Below are 11,189 nucleotides of genomic sequence, written 5' to 3'. Positions count from 1 at the left end.
CCCCCACCCCTCCCCCGCCACCAGGACCCAGAACATTCTGTGTGCACAGCCTCCGCAGTCACAGGGCTCAGAAGAGCCTTGCCTCGGTCTAATGCGCTTCTGCTGCAGTTCCAAATATATTCCTACTGTATAGAACAGGGGGCCCATGTTTTCATTTTGGATTAGGCCCTGACACTAGCTGTCCTGTCCCTGGATTGTAATGATGTGAGACCCTGAGTGGCAGGCAGCCTTTCCCAGCTGTGGGAGTGAACCTCATTTCTAGCTGGGAAGGCCCACTGTTTTAAAGCAGAAGGAAATAAACAACAAAGAGCTCACTTACTTTGTTTCTATGAAATACACAGTTTTATGTGCAGTTTTATGTTTCTTCATGGGTAATAACTTAGGAGGGAACCTTGGGAATAGAATACAGAAATAACAAATTATGGGCCATTAACCGTGGTTAATTGTTTCTTTATAGCCTAGTGTGGAGGCGCATCTGGGTTGCTCTGCACCCGTAGTCACAGGTAGAGAAGGAGGTCTGCTTAAGTATAAGCCGGCAGCTGGTGATCCCAGCCTGGCTCCCCAAGCAGACGCTGCTGTCAAGGCCTCACCTCCAGTTAAACAGTGTTTCTCACAAGCCTAGGCGCTGAGCTTACCTGAGGCCCCTTCGGCTCTCAGGTGTGGAGGAGGGCCCTGTGTTGCCCGGGCAAGCTGCAGCAGCAGCTTTTGGGGTGTAACCCACCCTTGTGCCCAAAAAATTGGATGAGTCTGCCACTCAGGCTCTAGGCAGCTGCAGCTCGCTGCTCACTCTAGTAAACACCTGTTTAAAAGAAAAAATGAATTCAAAAAGTGTTGGAGTCTGCTCAAGAAAGGTACAGAAAAGTGCCCCTGGTGGGCCCGCCTGTCCTGATGGGCTAACAGATGAAGCACCAGGACCGCTGAGAGTCACTCCCCCAGAGCAGTAACACGAGAGACGGGATGAGCACGCAGGAGAGAAAGTCCACCCCCAAGTTCCTTTTCTCAGAGACACAGCCAGTATCAATCCAGACTGGCTGTGGACGGCCTTCTGGAATGTACTCGGTCATCCTGTTACCCTCTGTCAAGCTGATCCATGTAATTCAGCGGTCCCGCCCCGGGAGCGTGGCTGACCTCCTTCAGTTCACAAACTACAACCCAGATTCCTTGCTCTGATGGTAGCTGGCCTCCCAGGTATACTCAGCTGTTCTTCACCCCCTGGACCGTCTCCCCTTAACTCTTCTCATCTGTCTCCTCTCCCTCAACTTCCACATTTCTGTTACTGAGTGCCTGTCCTTGCTCCACCTGGGGGACATGGAGGGAGGGAAATAAGCCCGGGCCCCAGCCCGAGCTTTCCGCCTGGTGAGTCCATGGGTTCCGCAGACCTTCGTGGTAAACCCTGAGGAGGCATGTGATGGGGCTCTGAGCCTCCATCAGGGCGTGGCTCTGCTTTGGGCATCAGGAAGGGTTTCCCTGAGGAGTGTGGTTTCTGTGGAAAGAAAGAGGTGGTAACCAGGCACCAACCAGGGGGCAGGAGAGGCTGCGAGGAGGGAACACTGAGGCCAGGCCAGCAGGGCAGTGGACCCGGAAGCAAGGCCCTTTGAGGAGAGGCACTCTAAGGCCGGTGGGGCTGAAGTGCAGGGGGCACATAGGGAGGTGGGCTCGGCTCAGATAAGCGAAGTCCGGGCTGGAAGAGCATTCTGCCAAATGCCCCTCCTTCGGTGTTATTCCAGACCTCTTGCTGCCACTCACCAACATGAGGAGTTACGTGCAAACAGGGTTCCGCTACATACAGTCTCTGCACCTCTCCTCACTCGGCCAGCAGCCATCTTGAGTGCCCTTCTGGGTGGATACACGCAGACCTGCCCGCAGGTTTGCGCGGCTGGACCGTCCTCCACAGCCTGTGGATGTACTTGTGTCCGAGGATGCTCCTTTATTTTCTTTAGCCTAAAATGGCTGTGGAGGTACCTAAGGAGAGGAGTGTTCCCTGGGGTACTAAGTCCCAGGTTGGTTCTGCCATTAAGTACCTGACTTTGGGGGTAACACGGCCCCTCCTGGGCCTGTTTCCCGGTTCACTGTGTGCTGGGCACTATTATCTCATAAAATAAAGTCAGTGTTGATATTTCTCATCAATGAAGGGCTTTAGCTAGAGGACTGTCATGATTAGATTTGTGCTTCAGAAAGATCACTCGGGTTGCAGTATGAAAACTTGCTTGCTCTTCTCATCCACATTTGTAAAAAAAAAAGAATCTTACAGTCTGTCAAAGCCTAGTTCAGTTTCCCTCTTCCAAGTGTTCCCTCTCCAGCACACACAACCTCTTAACTGGAATTCTCCTCTACCCGGTTATCCCCTAGAACATAAAGCCCCTAGAAGTTGAGAATCGTGTTTTTCATCCTTGCATCCTCCACAGGAGTAAGTCTATACAAGGACTTAATAAATCTCAGCAGAGTTGTTCATGCACTAAAGAAATCATTTTGGTTGACAGATAAGTGACCCACTCAATACCTGTTTGGGACCCAAGCCTCCTTTTGATATGGAGTTTTATCCACAGGCCTTGAGCTGTGTATGATTAAGCACTGCAGGAAGTGTTTTCCTGGCTCTGAAAGGCTCTGACCTGCCCTGCCTGGAGTGCAGATGTTGAATGAGACTGTCTAGAAAGACGCCCTAAAAGCCAGTCAGGTGTTTTGTCCCTGGGCTTTAAGAAGATCCTGCGATTCGGAAGCCTGAGAGCTTCCTTTTCACCTTGCACAATACACTGAAAGCTTTGCCTTCACTGGACTATTGCTGTATAGGAATGAGTGACCTGTTTTTTCTTTCCTTTGAAAGTTTTGCTCATTAAATACAGTTTTCTTAGATCCATGCAGCTTAGTGTTATGGAAATAAAAAGCTTGAATCAAACACCTGCAACTTGAAGATCAGTTCTTCTGTTTCATAATTTAAAATGACATAAAAATGGAAACAAACGGGACCTAATTAAACTTAAAAGCTTTTGTATAGCAAATGAAACCAAAACTGAAATGAAAAGACGATCCACAGAATGGAAGAAAATGTTTGCAAACAAAGCAACCAACCAAGGGATTAATCTCCAAAATTTACAAACAGCTCAAGAAGTTCACTATCAAAAACACAACCCAATCAGAAAATGGTCAGAAGATCTAAATAGACATTTCTCCAAAGAAGACATACAGATGCCAACAGCCACATAAAAAGGTGCTCATGACCACTAATTATTAGAGAAATGTAAATCATAACTGTAATGAGGTTACCACCTCACACTGGCCAGAATGGACATTGTTAAAAACTCAACAAATAAGAAATGCTGGAGAGGGTGTGATGAAAAGGAAACCCTCCCACACTGTTGGTGGGAGTGTAGATTGACAGCCACTATGGAGAACAGTACAGAGGTTCCTTAAAAACCTAAAAATAAGAGTTGCCATATGATCTAGCAATCCCACTCTTGGGCGTATACCCGGACAAAACTATAATCTGAAAAGATACAGGCACATCTGTGTTCATAGCAGCACTATTTACAACCGCCAAGTGACAGAGGCGGCCTGAACGTGCACTGAGAGGTGAGTGGGCACCAAAGCTGTGGGATGTGTGTGTGTGCATGTGTGTGAGATGGAATATTACTCTGTGTGTGTGCGCGTGACAGAATACTAGTGTGTGTGTGCGTGTGCATGTGTGTGAGATGGAATATTACTCTGTGTGTGTGCGCGTGACAGAATACTAGTGTGTGTGTGCGTGTGTGTGAGATGGAATATTACTCTGTGTGTGTGCGTGTGACAGAATATTAGTGTGTGTGTGTGTGTGTGTGATGGAATATTAGTGTGTGTGTGTGCCTGTGTGTGTGTGTGATGGAATATTAGTGCGTGTGTGTGCCTGTGTGTGTGCATGTGTGTGTGATGGAATATTACTCTGTGTGTGTGTGTGCATGTGTGTGCGCGTGACAGAATATTAGTGTGTGTGTGCGTGTGTGTGCATGTGTGTGAGATGGAATATTACTCTGTGTGTGTGTGTGCACGTGTGTGCATGTGTGTGAGATGGAATATTACTCTGTGTATGCGCGTGACAGAATATTAGTGTGTGTGTGCGTGTGTGTGTGTGATGGAATATTAGTGTGTGTGTGTGATGGAATATTACTCAGTGTGTGTGCGTGTGTGTGTAATGGAATATTACTCAGCGTGTGTGTGTGTGTAATGGAATATTAGTGTGTGCGTGTGTGTGTAATGGAATATTACTCAGTGTGTGTGCATGTGTGTGTGATGGAATATTACTCAGTGTGCGTGTGTATGCATGTGTGTAATGGAATATTAGTGTGTGTGTGAGATGGAATATTACTCAGCGTGTGCGTGTGTGTGTGTGATGGAATATTAGTGTGTGTGTGTGTAATGGAATATTAGTGTGTGCATGCGTGTGTAATGGAATATTACTCTGTGTGTGTGTGTGTGTGTGAGATGGAATATTACTCAGTGTGTGTGTGTGTGTGTGTGTGTGTGTAACGGAATATTAGTGTGTGTGTGTAACGGAATATTACTCAGCCATTAAAAAGAATGAGGTAATGCCATTTGTGGTAACAAGGATGGGCCAAGAGATTACCCTACTAAGTGAAATAAGTCAGAAAGACAAATACCATGTGATATCACTTATATGTGGAATCTAAAATACAGTACAAATGAATATATCTGCAAAACAGACACATACACAGAGAACAGATTGTGGTTGTTTAGGGGGTGGAGGAGGGAGGGAGGTATTGGGAGTTTGGGATTAGCAGATGCGAACTATTATATATATATAGGATGGTTAAAAAAACAAGGTCTTACTGTATAGCATAGGGAACTGTATTCAATATCCTGCAATAAGCTATAATTGAAAACAATGAGAAAGAATATATATGAATCACTTTGCTGCACAGCAGAAATTAACACATTATAAATTAACTATACTTCAATAAATTTTTTTAAAAAGAAATCAATAACAAGAGGTAATGTGGGAAAATCACATATATGTGGAAATCATACAACACACACCAAAACAACCAAGAGGTTAAAGAAGAAAATTAGGAAATTCAAGGAAAATTGGGAAATTCTTTGAGGTAAATGAAAACAAGAACAGAGCATATCAAGTTACTCAATGCAGCTAAAGCTTAGATGGAAAGTTATGGTTATAAATGTTATCCTAAGAAAAAACCTCTAATTAATTATTAACCATATACCTTAAGAGGCTTCCCTGGTGGCTCAGCTGGTAAAGAATCCGCCTGCAGTGCAGGAGACCCCAGTTCGATCCCTGGGTCGGGAAGAGCCCCTGGAGAAGGGACAGGCTGCCCACTCCAGTTTTCTTGGGCTTCCCTGGTGGCTCAGATGGTAAAGAATCTGCCTGCAATGCGGGAGACCTGGGTTTGATCCCCGAATCGGGAAGATCCCCTGGAGAAGAGAATGGCTACTCACTCTAGTATTCTTGCCTGGAGAATTCCATGACAGAGGAGCCTGGTGGGCTACAGACCACAGGGTCGCAACACACACACAACTGAGCGACTAACACTTTCTATATACTAAGCACATATACCTTAAGAAACTAAAAAAGATGCGCAAAATAAACCTAAAGCAACCAAGAGGGAACAAGACACATTCTACAGAACTAAATGGAGAACAGAAAAACAATAGAAAATAAAAATCAATGAAATAAGTTGATTCTTTGGAAAGACCAACAAACTTGACAAACCATCCGTTGGAAAGGCCAAGGGAAAAGAGAAGAGAGTCAAATTATTAAAAGATGGAATGAGAGAGAGACATGATAGCCATTCTTACAGAAATAAAAAAAATAAGAGGATTTTATGAACAAATGTAAGCTAACAGATAATCTAGGTGAAATGAGAATATTTCTATGAACACACAAACCACTGAAATGGAATTAAGAAGAAAAAGAAAGCCTGAACAGGCCTGTAAAGGAAAAGAATAGAATCAGTAATCAAAATACTTCCCACAAGGAAAAGCCCAGAGCCAGACAGCTTCACTGTTGAAATCTACCAAACACATATAAATGAGAATCCATGAACTCGTTAAAAACAACAATGCAAAAGGACGGCCTTCCCTGATGGTCTAGTGGCTAAGACCGCTCACAATGCAGGAGACCAGGGTTCCATCGCTGGTCCGGGAAGATCCCACTGCCATGGAGCCTGCGCACCACAGCTACCCAGCCTGTGCTCTGGAGCCCGGGAACCGACTGCAACTGTTGAGCCCACGCGCCTCAGCGCCTGTGCTCCGCAACAAGAGAAGCCACCGCGATAGAAGCCTGTGCACTGCACCCAAGGGGAAGCCCCGCTTCCCACAACTAGAGAAAAGCCTGCACAGCAGCGAAGACCTGGCACAGCCAAAAATACATACATAGTTTTTTTTAAAAGATGGCAATACTCCCCACACCTGATCTACCTTGATTCATGGACCTAACATTCCAGGTTTGTATGCAATATTGTTCTTTACAGCATCAGACTTTACTCTCACCACCAGACACATCCACAACTGAACGTCGTTTCTGCCTTGGCCCAGCCTCTTAATTCTTTCTGGAGCTATTTCTCTGCTCTTCTCCAACAGCATATTGGACATGTACCGACCTAGGGGGCTCATCTTCTGGTATCGTATCTTTTTGCCTTTTCATACTGTTCACGGGATTCTCAAGGCAAGAATACTGAAGTGGTTTGCCATCCCCTTCTCCAGTGGACTGCTTTGTCAGATGTCCCCACCATGGCCCATCCATCTTGGGTGGCCTGCACAGGTCATAGCTTCACTGAGGAACCAGAAATTGCCAACATCCGTTGGAGCATAGAAAAATCAAGGAAATTCCAGGAAATATCTGCTTCATTGATTATGCTAAAGCCTTAGACTGTGCGGATCACAACAAACTGTGGAAAATTCTTAAAGAGATGGGAATAAGACCACCTTACTTGCCTCCTGAAAAACCTGTATGCAGGTCAAGAAGCAAGTTAGAACCAGACATGGAACAACTGGCTGGTTGAAAATTGGGAAAGGAGTACATCAAGGTTGTATATTGTCACCCTGCTTATTTAACCTCTATGCAGAGTACATCATGCAAAATGCTGGGCTGGATTAATCTCAAGCTGGAACTAAGACTGCCAGGAGAAATATCAACAACCTCAGATATGCAGATGATACCACTCTACTGGCAGAAAGTGAAGAGGAACTAAAGAGTCTCTTGATGAGACTGAGGGTGAAAGAAGAGAGTGAAAAAGCTGGCTTAAAATTCAACATTCAAAAAACTAAGATCATGGCATCCAGTACCATCACTTCACGCAAACAGATGGGGAAAAAGTGAAGACAGTGGCAGAATTTATTTTCGTGGGCTCCAAAATCATTGTGGACAGTGACTGCAGCCATAAAATTAAAAGACTCTTGCTCCTTGGAAGAAAAACTATGACAAACCTAAACAACACATTAAAAAAACAGAGACATCACTTTGCCATATAGTCAAAGCTATGGTTTTTCCAGTAGTCATGTACGGATGTGAGATGGACCATAAGGCAGGCTGAACACTGAAGAACTGATGCTTTCGAACTGTGATGTTGGAAAAGACTCTTGAGAGTCTTGGACTGCAGAGAGAGCAAACCAGTCAATCCTAAAGGAAATCAACCCTGAATATTCATTGGAAGGACTGATGCTGAAGCTCCAATACTTCGGTTACCTAAAGCAAAGAGCTGACTCGTTTGAAAAGACCCTAATGCTGGGAAAGATCGAAGGCAGGAGGAGAAGGGAACGACAGAGGATGAGATGGTTGGATGGCATCACCGACTTAATGGACATGAGTCTAAGCAAACGCTGGGAGACAGTGAAGGACAGGGAATCCTGGCGTGCTGCAGTGTGAGGTTGCGAAGAGTTGGACACGACTTAGTTACTGAACAACAATACTCCCCAATCTGCATGTTCAGTGCAATTCCTATCAAAATCCTAGGTGCCTCTTTTGCAGGAATTGACAAATTAATCCTAAAATTAATGCAAGGGAGGGGCTTCCCTGGTGGCTCAGTTGTACAGAATCTGCCTGCTAATGCAAGAGGCACGGGTCCCATCTCTGATCTGGGAAGATCCCCCATGCCTCAGGGCAAGTACGCCCAGCACCACACCTACTGAGCCTGCGCTCTAGAGCCTGGGCTCGGCACCTACTGAGCCCACACACCACAGCTTCGGAAGCCCGTGTGTCCTAGAGCCCGAGCTCCACAACAAAAAAGCTACCACCCTGCTCAACGCAGTGAAGACCCAGTACAGTCAAAAACAAACAAATAAATTTTTAAAATGAATGCACAGGACCCAGAACTGCCAAAACAATCTTGAAAAAGAACAAAATTGGAAGATGCACACTTCTCTGATCTCAGAACTTAATAAAGGGTACAGTAATCAAGTCAATGTGACAGTGACAAAAGGATATATATACAAATATATGTGTGCACATATATATAAAATAGAAATGTGAGTCTATAAATAAACCCTCTCAGTTTTGGTTAATTGATTTTTGACAAAGGTAACATGACAATTCAATGGGAGAAACAGTCTTTTCAACACTTTTGTTCTTGGATAAGTGGATAGTCACATGCAAAAGAATGAAGTTGGGTCCCTACCTCACACGATATATCAAAGTTAACTCAAAATGGACTGAAGATCCACATGTAAGTATAACATTTTTAGTGAAAAACCACACTCATACATCGTTATCACCTTGAATTGGCAATGGTTTCTTAGATAGGAGAGCAAAAGCACAAGCAACAGAGAAAAGACAGGTTGTATTTCATCAAAATGAAAGCCTTTTGTGATTTGAAGGGCACCATCGAGACAATCCACAGAACGGGAGAAAACATCTGAATATCATGTGTCTTTTACAGGACTTGTATCCAGAATATATAAAGAAGGCTTACAACTACCATAAGACAGCCCAGTTTTGAAATGGGCTTAGGGTTAGGACAGACATTCCCCCAAGAGATACAAACGGCCAAGAAGCACATGAAAAGATGCTCACCTTTAGTCAATAGGGAAGCGCAAATCAAAATCACAGTGAGCCATCATTTCACCTCCACTAGGAAAGCCTGAAATAAAAAATGCTTGGGGAGATGGAAGGGACAAGGCAAAGATGTGGAGAAATCAGAACCCTCATATACTGTTGTTGGGAATATAAAATGGTGCAGCTGGTGTGAAAAGAGTTTGGCAGGTAATCAGAAAGTTCATATCGGGATTACTTTTAATAGCAAAAAGGTGGTAACCCAAATGTCCACTGACAGATGAACAGAATAGCAAAGTGTGGTATACCCATGCAATGGAATAGTGTATTTAGCCATAAAAAGGAATGAAGTACTGATATATGGTACAACATGGACGACTATCATACTTTGTTTCACTAAATGAAAGCTGTCAGACACCAAAGGCTATATATTGTACAATTCCATTTATGGTAACAGTCAAATCCATGGAGGCAATAGATTAATGGGTGACAGAGGACAGGGGAGGAATAAATGGTGAATGACTGCTAACAAGCATGCAGTTTCTTTCTAGGGTGACAAACATGTTTTGGAATTACTGGTGATGGCAGCACAACTTTATGATTATACTAAAACCTACCAATTTGTATGCTTTAAAGTGGTGAGTTGTATGTATATAGAAATAAAAATTACATTTAAAAAAGAGGATGGTGGGAGTTCAGGCCAAGATGGCAGAGCAGGAAGACCTGAGCTCACCTCCTCTCATGGGCATGCCAAAATCACAACTATTTACAGAGCAACTACTGTTGAGAAAGACCAGGACAAAGCAGGAACCATGTGACAAGATGGGCAGGAGGGGTGGGGCAGTGCAGCCAAGAGCCTACCTCTGAGTGGAGGACCCACACACTGGAAGATAAGCACTGCCGCAGAAGCTCTCACCAAGGAGCAATGTGTCTGGGCCCCACACTGGGCTCCCCAGCCCTGGGGTCCTGCCCCAGGAAGATGAGCCCCAGAACGTTCGGCTCTGAAGGCCAACAGGGCTTAGTCTGGGGACTCCAGTCCCAGAGGACTGTGGGAAAGAGAAACCCCACTCTTCCAGGGCACACACAAAATCTCACACGCTCCAGGACCCAGGGCAAGGCACCAGCGGGTGAACACCAGCCTCAGGACCAGCGCAGTCCTGCAGCCTGCCGTGGTGGGACCTAGCCCACCTACCAACAGGCCAGCACGGGCCCTGGCCCACCTGGCCCTGCTGCCCACCCGCGGGCCGACACCAGCTCTGAGACACTGTGGGCCTATCGGCCAGCCACCTGGGGTCTGGTCCCCCCGCCCGTGGGCCAACACAAGGCTTGGGACACCCCAGATCCTGTAGCTAGCTGTGTCAGGAAATGGCCTCGTCTACCAGCAGACCCACACGAGCTCCAGGATCCCCAGGGCCCTGCAGCCAGAGCTCTAGGAACTGCATCTGCCCACCAGTGAGCCAGCAAGAGCCCCAGTAACCCCAGGCCGTCGGCTACACCCCCCAGCAGTTCAACACCAGTTCTGGAACCCCTGGGCCTTGCAGTCAGAGACCACAGGACCTAGCGCCACCTGCCAGTGTGCAGACCCCAGGCCCAGGACCCAGCTTCACCCGCTGATGGGAGGCTCCAGCACAGCTACCCTGGGCCCTGACCTCGCCCACCAGCAGGTGGACACCAGCCCCAGGACAACCACAGCTCCACAGCTGCCTTGTCAGGACCCAGCCAACACACCAGCCGCAGCTCCAGGACCCCCACCTCAGACTCCCTGCACCCAGCCCTGCCCACCAGCAGGTCAGCTCTGGGACGCCTTGGGCCCCTCAGCCAGCAGTCCCGGAATCCATCTCCATCCCCAGCAGGCCAATACCACCTCCACAGGGCCTCAGTCTGCTCAGTGAGCTATGCCAGATCCGGCCCACTTACCACGGCCCCAGAACCAGCCACGTAGGAACTGACCCCACCTACCAGCGGGCCAACACTAGATCCAAAAACCCTGGCCCCACCACCTACTGTCCCAGAACTCGGCTTTGTCAGTGGGCCGGCACTAACCCCAAGACCCGCCAGGCCCTGCACTAACCCCCTGACCCCCCAGAGGCCAGCAGCCTCCTCCCCCGGCAGGACCTGGCAACCTGACTGGTCCGAGGACCTGCTACGTCCACCATGCCGCCCACCGTAACAGAAGGACCTATGCAGCCTCCACGGG

Source organism: Muntiacus reevesi, chromosome 13 (genome assembly GCF_963930625.1).
Source record: "Muntiacus reevesi chromosome 13, mMunRee1.1, whole genome shotgun sequence".
Lineage (NCBI taxonomy): Eukaryota > Metazoa > Chordata > Mammalia > Artiodactyla > Cervidae > Muntiacus > Muntiacus reevesi.
Note: the sequence above shows the minus strand (reverse complement) of the source record.